At 39.0% G+C, this 18,987-nt stretch overlaps 2 long non-coding RNA genes across 2 annotated transcripts; one reads left to right on the top strand and one right to left on the bottom strand.

Moving 5' to 3' along the window:
• Positions 1 to 3,092: 3,092 nt before the first annotated feature.
• On the bottom strand, positions 3,093 to 3,784 carry LOC143924161 (uncharacterized). Its single transcript, XR_013261833.1, has 2 exons — positions 3,545 to 3,784; positions 3,093 to 3,444 (listed from the first exon to the last, which is right to left on the bottom strand). It is a non-coding gene; the product is annotated as an uncharacterized LOC143924161 (long non-coding RNA).
• A 3,251-nt stretch (positions 3,785 to 7,035) lies between these two features.
• Positions 7,036 to 7,980, top strand: LOC143925444 (uncharacterized). Its single transcript, XR_013261982.1, has 2 exons — positions 7,036 to 7,528; positions 7,629 to 7,980. It is a non-coding gene; the product is annotated as an uncharacterized LOC143925444 (long non-coding RNA).
• The last annotated feature ends 11,007 nt before the right edge of the window (positions 7,981 to 18,987 follow it).

Below are 18,987 nucleotides of genomic sequence, written 5' to 3'. Positions count from 1 at the left end.
AGAAACCAGTAATTCATTACAGCTGCAAGCAATGTTAAATTACATTTTTTCCTTTAGAAATTACATTTTGCTGCGGTACAGTTTTAAACACGGGAAAGATGCGCTACTTTACAGGCATACTATAGACACCCCCCAGGCACGATATTCAAAGGAATTTTTCATTTTAATTGTTTCACTTGAAGCATTATTAAAATCACTGCTCTTGAAAAAGAATTTGCATATAAGCCTTCAGTGACAACTTTGGATTTTGCAAGTTCAAGCCCCATTGACTTCCACTATTCCCACATATGTGACCTGGCAGGCATGTTTGCTGTCAATAGCACTGCTTTTTGTTTGCATTAGTGCTCAGTTTCTGAGAGCTGAAGTCTTAATTGGACTTAATTGGGCACTATTTTCCGGGACTGCAGGATCTTTATTCGACGCTATAGTAAATGATCCTTAGTGTGAATCTATTGTATGCACCTAATGCCTTCCCGTTCTAATGCAGGATATAAGGTACTGTATATGATACTTAGGGACAGAAAGCAGAAAATGTGACATTAACTAAACATTCACTGCAGGTATATCTTCCTGGTGTATGTGTTTTAAATTACAATGATTGATTCACCTGCAGTGAATGACTGATTAATGTCACTGTTATTCCTATATAAATATGCCCCTTAAGGTATATAGAAACGTAAAAAATAATTGTCAGTATACATTCTTTTTGTATATACAGTATCTTACCAATGTGAGTACACCCGTCACATATTTGTAAATATTTGATTCTATCTTTTCATGGGACAACACTTAAGAAATTACACTTTTCTGCAAGTAGTGAGTATACAGCTTGTATAACAGTGTAAATTTGCTGTCCCCTCAAAATAACTCAACACACAGCCATTAATGTCTAAACCGCTGGCAGCAAAAGTGAGTACACACTAAAAATGTCCAAGTTGGGCTCAATTAACCATGTTCCCTCCCTGGTGTCACGTGACTCATTAGTGTTACAAGGTCTCAGGTGTGAATGGGGAGAAGGTGTGTTAAATTTGGTGTTATTGCTCTCCCTCTCTCATACTGGACACTGGAAGTTCAACATGGTACCTCATGGCAAAGAACTCTCTGAGGATCTGAAAAAAAAGAATTGTTGCTCTACATAAAGATGGCCTAGGCTTTAAAAAGATTGCCAAGACCCTGAAACTGCACTGCAGAACGGTGGCCAAGACCATACAGCGGTTTAACAGGACAGGTTCCACTCAGAACAGGCCTCGCCATGGTCGACCAAAGCAGTTGAGTGCATGTGCTCAGCATCATATCTAGAGGTTGTCCTTGGGAAATAGACGTATGAGTGCTTCCAGCAATGCTACAGAGGTTGAAGGGGTGGGGGGGGGGGGGGGGGGTGAGCCTGTCAGTGCTCAGACCAGGGCTGTCTTTAATATTGATTGGACCCTGGGCAAAAGTTTTCTTGGGCCCCCCATGAAGTTTTGCTCTCCACCTGCCATGAGACATACAATAAATAACAGCTAGACTCGAAAATCAGTTTACTGAATCATATCACGCAGCTATTGCGATTGGCTGCCAGAGGTTACAGTGTATCATTACCGCTCACTGACTGGTTGCTAGAGGTTACGTCACACATTAAGGCTCACTGATTGGTTGCTAGAGGTTACAGCACATGATTTCTGCTTGTTGATTGGTTGTTAGAGATTATTGGACCTCAGGGGGCATGATATACATAACAATGCCACCGGACGCCGCTATTTACATATGAATGCCACCACTATTTACATATTAATGCTGGTAATTCATAAGTAAACACAGGGTCTGCAGGTGAGTCATCTTTACACAACAATAGGGCAGAGCTGGGCAGCATTAGTAGCAGCACTTCTAACAGAGATTTTGGGACACAGCACAGGACTAAAACCTCAAGGGATCAGGGAATTTAAACTAGGATAGTTGGCAAGTATGAGGCAGCTGCTTTGGGCCCCACAACCATGACAGGGCCCAGGGCAGCTGCCCCTTTTGCCCTACCTTAAAAATGGCCCTGGCTCAGACCATACGCAGCATGCTGCATCAAATTGGTCTGCATGGCTGTCGTCCCAGAAGAAAGCCTCTTCTCAAGATGATGCACAAGAATATATATATATGTGTGTGTTGTGTTTTACTTGTTTCTAAATAATAATGCAAACTAGATATATTGTATGGTGTTCCTGCCAGTCCCCTCCATACTGCAGGGCTTCCTGCTATATCCTAACAATGCTAACTACAGATGAAATTTCATGGTAGCATTGTCAGGTTGGATCCAGTCTCTTTGCTTAGCACCAGCAGGCTGCCCTGTTGACGCATTGTACACTTGACTTGTAACATCAAAGGCTGACATGCCCCTCGCCAAGCCCTGTAGAGCCTGTATGGCAGTGGCACCTGGTCAGTTGTCTACCACCTTTCACATAACCAATATCAAAGGAGTAATTTCTGTCATATGACCGCTGGAGTCCTGGACACAAGCCTTTAAAAAAAAAATTGGAGTATATGTCATTGAAATACAATACGAGAGCCTGCTTTTGCTTACAATACTTCTGACATGCTTTGAAGTTGGCCTTTACTTGTCCCAAGAACCACCTAACCTGCGGTATGTGCTGTATGAAAAGCCTTTCTTTAATTTAAGGGGATCAGCCATAACATTATGACCACTGACAGGTAACGTGAATGGCATCTGAAAGTGGATGGGATTTATTAGCCAGCAAGTGAACATGTTGTCCCTGAAGGTGATGTGTTGAAAGCAGAAAAAAAAATGGGCAAACATAAAGATTAGAGTGACTTTGTCAAAAGGCAAATTGTATTAGCTAGACAACTGGGTCAAAGCAACTTCAAAACTGCAGCTCTTGGGGGATTCTTTCTTGGTCTGCCGAGCTCAGGATTTACCAAAAGTGATCCAAGGAAAGAAAACTGGAAACATGGTTATGGGTAGTTTAAAGATAAGTGACCTAGCTGCAGTACTAAATAGCAATGGCATGCTTCCATCCCGGGTACATTATGTAAAAAGAAAAGGGGAACAAGTGGGACTTTAAACGAAGCATGTCAATTGAAAATAACAATGTATGAATACATGTGAATAAAATGATTTAGATTTAATTTATAATCAATAGCCACTAGGGGTTGTCCAAGATCGGAATGCATACAATAGTAGTACAGTAATATAAATATGGATATACACTCAATATATTTTCATAATAGTAATCAGAGAATCTCGAAGTATAGACGAATCAATGGACATACATGGATGCAGTTCATAACAGAAATGCATAAATCAAAAATCATAAAATCACATGAACGAGTGCAAACTCAATAAGACAAAAGTTGATATTATCAAGGATTAAAATAAGCTTAGGTAGGCATCCTTAGTTTGAGAACCCGACGCGTTTCTTGGCTTCTTGCCAGTCATCAGGGGTGGGATGCATGTTTTTACTAAAAAAGCAAATAAATATGACAAATGTTAATATAGGCGGAACCTCAGTTAAATAGAGAAAGTATCAAATTGGTCCACTTGATTGATAAAGTGACTTACAAAGTAGCCCAAAGATTGGGCAGAACTTCCAGCAATGGGAACTGTTAGAGCTGGGATAAAACCGTCTCATCCGGGGTTGAGGCAGGGTTCAGACCATCCCCCAACAATGTCAGGGGGCAGGCCAGGGGGAACCGAAACAGACATCCTCAACACAGGTCCACTAGGTACTAAATGTATATGTGTGTTACCCAAATCTGCGAAAGAGAAAAGTGTGATGGGTCACAAAAAACAAAAACAAAAAAAAAAAAAAAAACCCAAAAGCAGGACACTGAGTGTTGGATTGAACGTGTTGAATGAATATAGCTGATTGCTGAAAATGTGTGTGAATGAGATATACATGAATGATTGGGAAATAGGAGAAGACTAAATGTGTGTTAAATAAGTGGAAATGGATGATGGGGAAATACAAAATCATCCAATTCAAATGTGTAAAAAAGTATGTGCAGTGCTCTGAATGAAACAATGTATGTGCAAAAAGGAGAAAAAAAAAAAAAAAAAAAAAAAAAAAAAACATGCATAAAGCTATTACCCATATGTAGAGTTAAGGAGTGATCTCTTCCTAGTGGAGCACAGTGGAGGAGTGAACTGTCTGTCTGTCCCAGCTCATATACCCCAGGCCCTGGGCGGATCCCCGCCAGCGTCATGCATGATGTCTTTTGCAGCTGTGAAGAGATGAGGGAACACTCACAGCTGAGGATAATCCATACCTCAGTGGGTGCCCCTCCATCTTGGCTGCAGCATCAGGTGGAAAGACAGAAAAAAAAAAAAAAAAATACAAAAACAAACAATAGACTCCCACCTTGCAGTGTCTATTGACACCACTCGAGGGGCCCCTTTATGCATGGCGCCGATGCACTGAGATCGAACCCCACCACCCCCTGTGATCCACAAAGGGAGGTAGGGAGGGAGCTGAGCGCATCGCAACCCCGGAAAGATGACTGCAACATACCCAGCAAAAACAGCCCATATGTTCAATTGATTGATAAATAAATTCCAGGAAAAACAAAACTGGAAAAGATAATATTAAAAAAGTTCTCAATAACTGATGGAAACACATATATAAATAATTTCAAACCGCAGGTTTATAAACCCGAAACTGGGATTATAAATGAATAGGGATATACATACAGACGAATATTTACTAAGGATAAGGATAATAAGTAATTGTGCAGCATGGTCACCAAAGGAGCAGGTGTCTTCCACCCAAATTATATAGTTTAAAGATAAGTGACCTAGCTGCAGTACTAAATAGCAATGGCATGCTTCCATCCCGGGTACATTATGTAAAAAGAAAAGGGGAACAAGTGGGACTTTAAACGAAGCATGTCAATTGAAAATAACAATGTATGAATACATGTGAATAAAATGATTTAGATTTAATTTATAATCAATAGCCACTAGGGGTTGTCCAAGATCGGAATGCATACAATAGTAGTACAGTAATATAAATATGGATATACACTCAATATATTTTCATAATAGTAATCAGAGAATCTCGAAGTATAGACGAATCAATGGACATACATGGATGCAGTTCATAACAGAAATGCATAAATCAAAAATCATAAAATCACATGAACGAGTGCAAACTCAATAAGACAAAAGTTGATATTATCAAGGATTAAAATAAGCTTAGGTAGGCATCCTTAGTTTGAGAACCCGACGCGTTTCTTGGCTTCTTGCCAGTCATCAGGGGTGGGATGCATGTTTTTACTAAAAAAGTGTGATGGGTCACAAAAAACAAAAACAAAAAAAAAAAAAAAAAAAAACCCAAAAGCAGGACACTGAGTGTTGGATTGAACGTGTTGAATGAATATAGCTGATTGCTGAAAATGTGTGTGAATGAGATATACATGAATGATTGGGAAATAGGAGAAGACTAAATGTGTGTTAAATAAGTGGAAATGGATGATGGGGAAATACAAAATCATCCAATTCAAATGTGTAAAAAAGTATGTGCAGTGCTCTGAATGAAACAATGTATGTGCAAAAAGGAGAAAAAAAAAAAAAAAAAAAAAAATAAAAAACCATGCATAAAGCTATTACCCATATGTAGAGTTAAGGAGTGATCTCTTCCTAGTGGAGCACAGTGGAGGAGTGAACTGTCTGTCTGTCCCAGCTCATATACCCCAGGCCCTGGGCGGATCCCTGCCAGCGTCATGCAAAAAAAAAAAAAAATACAAAAACAAGTGGACCAATTTGATACTTTCTCTATTTAACTGAGGTTCCGCCTATATTAACATTTGTCATATTTATTTGCTTTTTTAGTAAAAACATGCATCCCACCCCTGATGACTGGCAAGAAGCCAAGAAACGCGTCGGGTTCTCAAACTAAGGATGCCTACCTAAGCTTATTTTAATCCTTGATAATATCAACTTTTGTCTTATTGAGTTTGCACTCGTTCATGTGATTTTATGATTTTTGATTTATGCATTTCTGTTATGAACTGCATCCATGTATGTCCATTGATTCGTCTATACTTCGAGATTCTCTGATTACTATTATGAAAATATATTGAGTGTATATCCATATTTATATTACTGTACTACTATTGTATGCATTCCGATCTTGGACAACCCCTAGTGGCTATTGATTATAAATTAAATCTAAATCATTTTATTCACATGTATTCATACATTGTTATTTTCAATTGACATGCTTCGTTTAAAGTCCCACTTGTTCCCCTTTTCTTTTTACATAATGTACCCGGGATGGAAGCATGCCATTGCTATTTAGTACTGCAGCTAGGTCACTTATCTTTAAACTATATAATTTGGGTGGAAGACACCTGCTCCTTTGGTGACCATGCTGCACAATTACTTATTATCCTTATCCTTAGTAAATATTCGTCTGTATGTATATCCCTATTCATTTATAATCCCAGTTTCGGGTTTATAAACCTGCGGTTTGAAATTATTTATATATGTGTTTCCATCAGTTATTGAGAACTTTTTTAATATTATCTTTTCCAGTTTTGTTTTTCCTGGAATTTATTTATCAATCAATTGAACATATGGGCTGTTTTTGCTGGGTATGTTGCAGTCATCTTTCCGGGGTTGCGATGCGCTCAGCTCCCTCCCTACCTCCCTTTGTGGATCACAGGGGGTGGTGGGGTTCGATCTCAGTGCATCGGCGCCATGCATAAAGGGGCCCCTCGAGTGGTGTCAATAGACACTGCAAGGTGGGAGTCTATTGTTTGTTTTTGTATTTTTTTTTTTTTTTTTTTCTGTCTTTCCACCTGATGCTGCAGCCAAGATGGAGGGGCACCCACTGAGGTATGGATTATCCTCAGCTGTGAGTGTTCCCTCATCTCTTCACAGCTGCAAAAGACATCATGCATGACGCTGGCGGGGATCCGCCCAGGGCCTGGGGTATATGAGCTGGGACAGACAGACAGTTCACTCCTCCACTGTGCTCCACTAGGAAGAGATCACTCCTTAACTCTACATATGGGTAATAGCTTTATGCATGGTTTTTTTTTTTTTTTTTTTTTTCTCCTTTTTGCACATACATTGTTTCATTCAGAGCACTGCACATACTTTTTTACACATTTGAATTGGATGATTTTGTATTTCCCCATCATCCATTTCCACTTATTTAACACACATTTAGTCTTCTCCTATTTCCCAATCATTCATGTATATCTCATTCACACACATTTTCAGCAATCAGCTATATTCATTCAACACGTTCAATCCAACACTCAGTGTCCTGCTTTTGGGTTTTTTTTTTTTTTTTTTTTTTTTTGTTTTTGTTTTTTGTGACCCATCACACTTTTCTCTTTCGCAGATTTGGGTAACACACATATACATTTAGTACCTAGTGGACCTGTGTTGAGGATGTCTGTTTCGGTTCCCCCTGGCCTGCCCCCTGACATTGTTGGGGGATGGTCTGAACCCTGCCTCAACCCCGGATGAGACGGTTTTATCCCAGCTCTAACAGTTCCCATTGCTGGAAGTTCTGCCCAATCTTTGGGCTACTTTGTAAGTCACTTTATCAATCAAGTGGACCAATTTGATACTTTCTCTATTTAACTGAGGTTCCGCCTATATTAACATTTGTCATATTTATCTGCTTTTTTAGTAAAAACATGCATCCCACCCCTGATGACTGGCAAGAAGCCAAGAAACGCGTCGGGTTCTCAAACTAAGGATGCCTACCTAAGCTTATTTTAATCCTTGATAATATCAACTTTTGTCTTATTGAGTTTGCACTCGTTCATGTGATTTTATGATTTTTGATTTATGCATTTCTGTTATGAACTGCATCCATGTATGTCCATTGATTCGTCTATACTTCGAGATTCTCTGATTACTATTATGAAAATATATTGAGTGTATATCCATATTTATATTACTGTACTACTATTGTATGCATTCCGATCTTGGACAACCCCTAGTGGCTATTGATTATAAATTAAATCTAAATCATTTTATTCACATGTATTCATACATTGTTATTTTCAATTGACATGCTTCGTTTAAAGTCCCACTTGTTCCCCTTTTCTTTTTACATGGTTATGGGTAGTCAAGGCTCACTGATGAATGTAGGGAGGGAAGGCTGGCCCATGTAGTCCGAACCAATTGAAGAACTATTGTAGATCAAATTTCAGAAAAAGTTAATGCCGGCTCTGATAGAAAGGTGTCAGAGCGCACACCACAGTTTGTTGCTTATGGGGCTGCGTAACCGCAGACCAGTCAGGGAGCCCATGCTGATCCATGTCCACAGCTAAAAGCACCTTTAATGGGCATGTGAGCATCAGAACTGGACCATGGAGCAATGGGAGAAAGGTGGTCTGATCTGGTGAATCACATTTTTTTTTACATCATGTGGATGGTCGAACGCGTGTGCGTCACTTGCCTGGGGAAGAAACTGCAACAGGATGCACCATGGGAAGAAGGCAAGCCAGCGGAGGCAGTGTTCTGCTACTGACAAGTTGATGCCAGATACCATAGCACACCTTCAGAGGCTTGGTGGAGACCTTGCCTCAACAGGCGAGCTGTGCTTTTGGTGGCTAAATGGGGACTTACTCAACATTAGATGGTCATGTTATGGTGGGTGGTCATAATGTTATGACTGTTCGGTGTATACAAAATTTGGTCAGGCCATCTGCTTTACATTTTTAAATGATTTACGCATAGTGCTTTATAAACAGCGAAATCAAGTCGTTCTGCATTAGGCGTCTTAATCTGTGAGAAGAGTGAGACGGTTGCAGAGTAATACTACACCAAAAAATTAGGTGATAGAATGCAACACAAAGTACTTTTTAGTTATATTTTAACAAAAACTATTTTTTTCTAATCAGGTTATATTTACTAAAATATCCTAAAATAGAAGGCAAGAACCATTTCCATTTTAGGTTTTAACCATTTTACAGTAATTCTACTGATATGGTGAGCTTTCTACATGTATTCTGTATTCTGTAGAAGATTAGAGGTCAAACACAGAACAGTGCACCTGGAATAAATCATTTTGTTTACTAGGTCTTAAAAGGGATTAGAGAATTAGACTACAACTGCTTTGTCCAGATTTCTAGAATACTTTTTAAACTCATGAAAGTTAATTTATGGTCACTGTTTATGACCTTCTTTAAAAATGATATCAGTTCTGTCATGCCTGGCAGTTATAAGGGTTGGCTAAGAGCAGGAACATGTGTAAGTGATGATGATAACTCTCATTTACCGCTGTTGCAATAAACTTAAGCGGGTAAGCTAAAATTCAATTTTGGACCAGCTATGGGAGTTTATATCTGTGTTGAATGCTTAGGATTAAAGGTGTCTACAGAAATTTGAGGGCAGTCATTCATTGTCAGATCAAGAACAGTTAGTATGTTTGTCAGCACCTCCAAGTTCCTCCTCCATAGTGCAAACATAGTTTACTCAATACAACTTGCATGGTTTAGTGGCCAGGTTATCATCATCTAACATATAAGCAACTCTAGACTAAAGCTGGCCATAAATGGATCAGAATTTGGCCAGTTCAATAGGAACTATCTGAAATCCATTAAATCTTTCCCATTTGAGAGGAGTCAATCTAATGATCAGCTTCTCTCAAACGGGACTGTCAGTAAATTTTCGTTCAACCAGCATTGAAGCCAATCAGCTGCAGAACTGATCAGTATATTCTGACAGCGGAGGAGTCCAGCTGTCAGAATATAATAGCACAGCAGGGATTCCCCCATTCACCTCACTTGTGTGAATGTGGATATCTGATTGTTTTCTTTCAATCAATTCACTTGGAGGATGGAAGATAACAGAGTCATCTATGGACAGTGTCTTGTCAGGGATAGAGCAGGCATGGTAGTAGTCCTGTAAGATCCAAGTGTGAAACATTCTGTAAGTATGTTTGCTTAGTATGATCTATCAGTGATTGCAGTCATAAAATATATACAGCCCTAGCCAAAAGTTTTGAGAATGACACAAATATTAATTTTCACAAAGTCTGCTGCTGCAGTGTTTTTAGATCTTTTTGTCAGATGTTACTATGGTATACTGAAATATAATTACAAGCATTTCATAAGTATAAAAGGGTTTTATTGACAATTACATTAAGTATATGCAGGGTCAATATTTGCAGGGTTGACCCTCCTTTTCAAGACCTCTGCAATTCGCCCTGGTATGCTGTCAATCAACTTCTGAGCCACATCCTAAATGATGGCAGCCCATTCTTTCATAGTCAATGCTTGGAGTTTGTTAGCATCTGTGGAGGCTTTTTTGTTCACCGCCCCCCCCCCCCCCCCCCCCACTTGAGGATTGACCACAAGTTCTCAATGGGAATAAGGTCTGGGGAGTTTCCTTCCTAGCCATGGACCCAAAATTTTGATGTTTTATTTGGACTCTGATTGTTGTGAAGAGATGTTTCCCTTGTGAGAGACCTCTATGCCTGGCCTGTATAAGATATAATCACTAAAGACAATCCGCATCAGATAGTTTGAACTCACCAAATATCGATTCCATCCACAAAGGTGCTTTTATTCTAAACATCAGGTTACAGCAGATGACATGATACAAACAGATGAATATGTTGTAGTATTTATGCGGTCAAAAGATGATATTGTCTGTAGCTTACAATGCAGAATACATGTACCCTGCTACATGTGGCTTGTTAGCTGCATCCATGACACAGAAAGTACAATCACAGGAAAAAGGGTGGAGAATTACATACAAAAGGAAGTGTGTCATAACATAAGGGAAAAAGAACATGGGAAACAAGTGCATTACCATAAAAGGTCACTAGATGGCAGCACGTGAACTAAATATATAAGTGCATAGAAAATGGTTAAGGAACAATCTATATAAATTCTATGTCCCTTGGGCAGCACATGTTTTGTTCCTCAAGCAACTTAGTTATCATTTTTGCCTTACGGCAAAGTGCTCCATCATGTTGGAAAAGGCATTGTTTGTCATCAAACTGTTCTTGGATGGTTGGGAGAAGTTTCTCTGGGAGGATGTTTTTGTATAATTCTTTATTCATGGCTGTGCTCTTTTGAAAAATTGTGAGTGAGCTTGGCTAAGAAGGTTGAAATGCAACCCCACATATTAATGGTCTCAGGGTGCTTTACTGTTGGCATTGATGGTAGCAATCACCTTTTCTTCTCTGGACAAGTTTTTCCAAATATCCCAAACAATCAGAAAGGGGATTCATCAGAGAAAATGACCCCAGTCCTCAGTAGTCCAATCCTTGTACCTTTTGCACAATATCAGTCTGTCCCTGATGTTTTTCCTGGAGAGAAGTGGCATCTTTGCTGCCCTTCTTGACACCAGGTCATCCTCCAAAAGTCTTCGCCCCACCGTGCGTGCTGATGTACTCACACCTGCCTGCTGCTTGATGTAGGTGCAATCTTGGTAGCAGCAATATCCTTGCCTGTGAATCCCTTTTTGTGCAAAAGCAATGATGACTGCATGTGTTTCCTTGCATGTAACCATGGTTAATAGAGGAAGAACAGTGATTTCAAGCGCCACACTCCTTTTAAAGCTTCCAGTCTGTTATTCTAATACAATCAGCATTATAGAGTGATTTCCTACCTTGTCCTCATTCACACCTGTGTTAATGAGAGAATCACTGACGTGATGCCAGCTGGTCCTTTTGTGGAAGAGCTGAAATGCAGTGGAAATGTTATTTTTGGGATTAAGTTCATTTTCATGGCAAGGAGGGACTTTGCAATTAATTGCAACTCACCTGATCACTCTTCATAACATTCTGGAGTATATGTAAATTGCCATAATAAAAACAGAGGCAGCAGACTTTGTGAAAATAATATTTGTGTCATTCTCAAAACTTTAGGCCACGGCTGTAGTGCAATAAATGCAATGATATTTGATGTGATTTGAAGCCTTGCACATTAACTATTAGGAATAGCTGTATCTGTAAGATATACTAGCCTTTAAAATTGTCTGCATTGGATATTAACAATAACAATGATACTTTATATTACAAAGATTGTTGGGTTATTTTGGCAGTACCTGATCCATTCCAGTAGAGCCCCATACACACGAACAGAAATTCTGCCAACAAAAGTCGGATGTGAGCTTTTGGTCAGAAATTCCGACCATGTGTATGCTCCATTGGACTTTTTCTGGCAGAATTCAAGCCAGCAAAAGATTGAGAGCAGGCTCTCTATTTTTCAGTCCGAAAAAGTTCAGATCAGAAATTTCAATCGTCTGTACAAATTCCAACGTGCAAAATTCCTTTGCATGCTCGGAAACAATTTGGCGCATGCTCGGAAGCATTGAATTTCATTTTCTCGGCTCATCATAGTGTTGTACGTGTTCTTGATAGTCGAAAGTTCAGAGAACTTTTGTGTGACTGTGTGTATGCAAGCCAAGCTTGAGCGGAATTCCATCGGAAAAACCATCCGAGTTTTTTCCGAAGGAAAATCCGCTCGTGTGTACGGGGCATTAGAGTCTACAAAAAATGTTTTAAGATATATTGGGCTTTATTCTGGTGTGATCGTCTCTCTCCGGTAAAGTCCAATATATCTTAAAACATTTTTTGTAAAAAATGATACGTTTATTATCTTATATTCACTAGAGATGGTGGCTAATTTACCAAAGGCAAATAGGCTGTTCACTTTGCATGGGAAGTTGAATTTTGCAAGAGAATTGTCCCCAGAGCCTTTAGCAAATCAACCCAATGGTGTTTACTTTGTGGAATGGTCATCAGAAAAAGACAGAAAGTATCATGAAATCAGGGGACAGTCTCACAATGTATTATCCAAAGCCTCTTGGTGGAAGAAAAGTGCAATAATAATGTCATTATTGTTTCCAGTATTAGTGCTTAAGTGGTTAAAAATATTCCACAATGTTTTAATTAACTGGTCCTTCTGAAGTTTCAAGAGACTTTGGCTAAGTCCCCATGTCTTCTTCCTCCACAAATTTATCTCCATTTTTGGATGCTTTTACTCTGGGTTACATGTAATACTTTATTTTAAATGATTACTTTTTTCCAACAAAAAGGGAATTAGTCAGCTCCATAATCCTGCGGGTTTTAGCAAACAATGCTTGAAGAGTAAGAGAAAGAGAAAAAAATATTTCCCTCCGGATGATTTATGTATGTTACGCAGATTTTAACTAACTTTCTTGCAGATTCATATCTTTAGTTCTTCTGAAGAAATAGCTGTTTGTCTCTGTCCATGTGAAAAGTGAACCTACTGCACCTGCAGGGCTCTAATGAAGTTGCAGAACCTGCATCCCTTGAAACTTGATTTCCCTTTGGGAGTATCTCACCAAAAACACAATTTCTGGATTTCTGGAAATATCAAAAAGCCAATCACACAAGCAGGAGATGACACATCTGGGGGGCGTTCTGTACATCATCTGTGTATAGAATGCCACCAGGTAGCCATATTGTATTGTATTTTACAGAAAATTACAGAGCTGCAGATTGATAAGGAAAGGTAATTTTTAATAACATTCATTTGCAATATGACTTGTGTCGCAATTGTATATGCTATTTTATTTGTATTTTATTTGCTATTTTGTTTTCCCTGAAAGTGGAGTTACCCTTTAAGCTGAGCTGACATACAAACAGGTTGTACTGCTGCCACTACATTCTACATTAGGCTAACCAGAGCTGCAGAAATTAGTTCACTAATATTTGGGAAAGAATAGCAATAAATGAGATTGAAGTCATCATTGTAACTTGCAAGTTATGCAATGAAGTCATATTTCATTGACTGCTGTGGGTAGCTACATAATGAATTTGTACTTATTTAAACCTATTTTGTTTACAGTGTCAAGATTTAATGCAACTAATTAGAGTATGTGGAATCAGTTGGCCAGTTCCTGCCCCCATGGAAGCAATCATGCATGTACACAAACACTACATGGCCATTTCTTGTTAGAAAACCACCTACCATTATGGTTTTAAGAAAATATCAGAGCATAAACCCCATACAAGTTTGGAGAATAAACAAACTTGATGCAAATATTGTCCTTGGGAAATTAATTCAGGACCTCAAGCTGTAAGGCAGACTTATTTCCACTTAGCCACCATGCTCCTTAATCTATTTGCAATTAACCATTATTACTAGTTATCCTAATGCAAAATCCACCAACTGACATCTATAATAAAATACGCAGCAGCTGATATTTGTTCCATATTGCCAACTATTTAGGACATTTACCAAATGTAACTTATTGTTATTCCTATTATTTCACCAAACAATAGTCACAGCTGAAGAATCTCTGAATTCATAGGTGAGTAGCATTTAAATGTTTAGCTCTTGGGATTAAGATACGTGAGACAGGCCAACTAGTAGTTTATTAGGAACTATTAGGGCACAAGTCATAATGAGTTGGAGTTGTTGCTTGAGAAATACTGTCAAGAAGTAGTAGCTGACTGCGTGGATCTTGTTTCCAGCTGGATTGATTAAATCAAGAAAATTTTCCATTAAATATGAATTTGGAGGATTTACCTGATATAATTTAGGGCCCATTTATACCATGTGCACTGGGTTGTGTTTCCATCAGGACCCAGTTCACACCAAAATGCTGTGTGTATTTACATGCTCTATTTAAACGCAGTGCAGGGCATTACAACATAGCAAAGTGTTTTGGCTCCAGTAACGCCAGTGGTGTGAGTCCAGCCTAAAATTAATTTTTTTAAGAAGGCCCATACACAACATAGGTAATGGTCAATTTTGATATTCTGAAAAATCAAACCTGAATCTTGTGTGCAGTATTACTCTACTAGGGGACTACTAGTATATGTACTGACAGCACATGGTATTATCAGGTCCCACTCAATACCAACATGAATGCTACTAAAGCAACTTTTACTGGCCCCACTACTTTTCCTATTTTCTAACAAGTTAATATTTTATTATTCATGTCCATTAAGAATGATATATATGCAAAGACAGTTGTTTATGATATGCAAGGATAGTTGAGCATCACGTTTTGCAACAACACTACCACTTGGGTTGGATTTTTCTCGTCTGCTGAAATGTCAGTACTAAATAGGTCTATTTTAAATAAATCTTTCCTAAGAGGAAATAGAGGTTGTCGTTGCTGACTGTCTTCAGGAAATACTACTTGCAATGCATTGCTGCTGCTAAGAAAAGCAGGTATCTTCTTCCACAGCTCTCTGGAACCCTTGCCTTGGCTGGTCTACAAGTACACATAAGAAGAAGAAGAAGACAGTTTGCAGAATTTTATGCAATGATTATAGGGTTTATTTAAGTAGCATTTATTTATTGGCACAAATAGAATGGGTCATGGCATTATTAGTGCCATTTACATAACAAATCTTCCAATTTTGGTATACAGCTCGAAGAACTATGACCTTGTTTTAAAGTGTTTTTCTGATGCAATGGCTTCAATACCCTGAGCCACTTAACCAAAATAACTATGTAGATAAGGGGAATTAGAACAAAGTCAAATGCCCATATCTGAGGAGTCAGCAATGGCAGCCTGCATGGTCCTCTCAGGAAAGGTTTCCTTTAACAAGCAAAGAAAAGATTGGACTGGACTGGAAGAGCTACGTGACTTCTAATTGAGATTGGTAATGTAGCGGGGGTATTACTTTACTTTTAAATTACATTACAGCCTGAGTACAACAGCTGAAGACTGAAACTGGCCATAATTGTTGGATTGTAAGTGGCCTTTCATTTTTTTAAATATTATATTTTAATAATAAGGGTTTTTTTCTGCTTTCACAAATATACCAGATAAGGTTCCACAGCAAAAGTGTAAAATGGTCTAAACATCACTGGCTTATAATGCAGTCAAATGTCCATACTGCAAATTTTAAGCACCAATTGATTGGGAGAAAACTAACAAGATGATGATAAGGACACAGTGGAAAGATAAAAAGATGCAGGGACTGCCCCAGGGAAGAACAGAAGACGGCGACAGCGGTGACAGAAGACCAGGCCACCGCCTGTAAAAGAGCTAGAAGAAGGCACGGTTGCCCGGCAAGAAGAACCGAAGAGGGGGACAAGACCCCCGAAGTCGGAAGAAGAGGACGGCGGCGAAGAAGAAAGCCGGGCTCCTCCAATAGCAAAAGAGCTAGCAGAAGATAGCGGAGGAGTCCAGCGAGAAGACCCCTGAAGACGGACAGAAGACCCCCGGAGCTGTGCAATAAACTATTTTAACCCTTGTGTGTTGTGTTTTTTTTTACTTTTTTTTTTTACAGGTGAATGGGTAGGGGTACATTGTACCCCATATTCATTCACATAGGGTAGGGGGCCGATATCCGGGGGCCCCCTTATTAAAGGGGGCTCCCAGATTCCGATAAGCCCGCAGACCCCGACAGCCAACGGCCAGGGTTGTTGGGAAGAGGCCCTTGTCCTCATCAACATGGGGACAAGGTGCTTTGGGGTGGGGGGGCCGCGCGGCCCCCCCTTCCCCAAGGCACCCCCCCATGTTGAGGTACGGCTCAGTGGGAGGGGGCGCTCGCTCATCCCCACCCCCTTTCCTGGCCGGCCGGGTAGCGTGCTCGGGCAAGGGTCTAATGTGGACCCAGGGGGGGACCCCCACACCGATTTGTCAGCGTAGGGGTTCCCCTTTAAGTCCATACCAGGTGACGGGGCCAGCGACGCCTCCTTCGCTGGCCCCGGCTACCTGGAGACGTGCTCAAAATGAGCGGACTTTCCTCCGCGTGTGTGGGCGAGTCCGTTCATTTCAAAAGTACGGCGGATAGTCCGGCGGACTTAGTACGCCGTATTAGTCCGCTGAAAAAGTGCCATGTGTGGGCAAGTAGCCCGTTCGGAAAGTCCGCCGGATAGTTGGCTACGTGTGTATGCGGCATTAGTCAATGTTTCTTGCAATTGAATAAAACATAGAAACAAGGCCTTAAGGCAGATGTCAGTTTAATGGAAAATGAGCTGCAACTATTAATCAGTTAGACATTACTTGGAATAAAAGATGATTACTATAAAGATGATTAAACAGTAAGTCATTAAAAAGAGAAAAAAATTTCTAGATCTTTCTTTTATTTAATTTATGTTCCATGATTTTTTACAACTTTCCTTCATATAGGCTATACTTGAAAGTAAATGTTTCCACACCACTGTTTAACTACAGTACCAGTGACTTAATTTCTGAGTCTTTGCCCATTCCTGTATAATTATAGATGTACAGTACATGTGCATATGCGGTAGTAGTAGGGTGTGGTGGCAAAACCCATTTGGCTTCACTTTCTGTTCAGTAGTACCAAACTCTCCGCCAGCCATAAAATGCAAAGCACAGACATGTCTTGATTTAGTGCCACGAACAGTCAGGTCAGTGCCAGAGACTTGTTTCCATGAACTAAGGTAAACTCAACCGCTAACTACAGACACTGACCACATATTTAATATTACTAATTATTAACCATTCAAATCTTGAAACAGCAGATGAGGACTGAGAGCCCATAGCAAAGCTGGAGGTTCATAAGCCTTCAAGTAAACGTTTCCTCTAAAACATGGGAGCTCTGCAAAGGCAGTGCCTACAATGCAGAAAAATGTATTATTTTTCTAACGTTTTAGCACAGGTCATTGGCAAGCAGTGCCACCTGGTTCATTTAGGTTCCCTGGGGGCATTCTCACCTGTATGACTTCTATAAGTATAATTCCCATAGTGCGATTGTAATACAGTAGAGCTACTGGCCCAGGGAATCAGCTAAAATACATAGGTACCAAGGATCCCTAAAAAATAAGTCACACAGCTTGAAAAGACCATATTTCACGTATACAAAAACTAAATACAATACAAAAATTTTACCAGAAATACAAAAAATAATCAAATTTATAACATCATGAGCACAACTCTGACCCATTAAATTGTTTAAAAAACCTCCCAAAATGCAATTTATAAGGATATCACCAAAAATCTTAAATATAGATTTTAAGACACCTGTAACCTATACACATATGCACCATATAATTAGGAGTCCATGAGGAAGTAGAACACGTCTAGGCACATGTGGAGAAGCATTTGGTATCCTCCCTTTGTCTGATGGCTTGGACATTGCTATAGATGGGTAATCCTTTATCCTGGTCACCTCACTTGATAATTTGCACATATTTCTAGTCTATTCCCTTTTTTTGTCTTTCCTCCTTATGTCAAATACATCAACATATTTAGGTATCATCACAACATTTTGAATTATATTACAAATATAATCACTGCATTCTCTGTACCTTTTTTATATTGACCCTTTTTTTTTTTTGACATTCCGTTTATGATAAATGCTTTGGATGGTTTATTAGTTTGTTCGGACCTGGTTCCTTCCCACATATGATCATGTCTGTTTGAACACCTTAGGGGGACCTTGTTTGCCGGTCTAGCTATTTATCTGTATTTTGTATAGGCCTTGTACTGTATCTGTAGTAACTGCTGCATTCATCTAATACATATTGTGCATGTAAATATACATACAATTTACATGATGGGATATTTGACCTATTGTGTATTGTGTTTATATATATATATATATATATATATATATATATATATATATATATATATATATATATATATATATATACAGTATATTATATATATATATATATATATATATATATATATATATATATATATATATATATATATACATACAGTATATTTTTTTGGGGGGGACAGGGGGCTATTCTAATGTATGTTTCCAAATGATGTGCATTTGACAACTCTGTTTTTAATTTTAGGAGCAGTGCAGACGCAACTGCTTTAAGTGGACTTGACAGTGTTTATGAAACTTGGCACAGGACCATGAGAAATCTATAAATTAAAATGCACTCATAATTAGGTATGGTGGATGTAATCAATTTTGTATCAATATTCTTTGCATTTCTGGTCATATTTAATTTTTCTATACAATAAAAGTGATCATTTCAAACTATGTGTCTTTTTTTTGTGAGGCATCTTAGGCAGCCCCTGTACTCTGATGTATAAGCTTTGCATAAACAATACAAAGGAGAAGGCAAATGTCAGGGTATGTGCAAACTATGCTTGCAAAAAAA

This window comes from Lithobates pipiens, unplaced genomic scaffold (assembly GCF_037356315.1).
Source record: "Lithobates pipiens isolate NorthernLeopardFrog02 unplaced genomic scaffold, aLitPip1_a1.2 Scaffold_22, whole genome shotgun sequence".
NCBI classification, from domain to species: Eukaryota; Metazoa; Chordata; class Amphibia; order Anura; family Ranidae; genus Lithobates; species Lithobates pipiens.
Note: the sequence above shows the minus strand (reverse complement) of the source record. Positions and strands in the feature narration are given on the sequence as shown.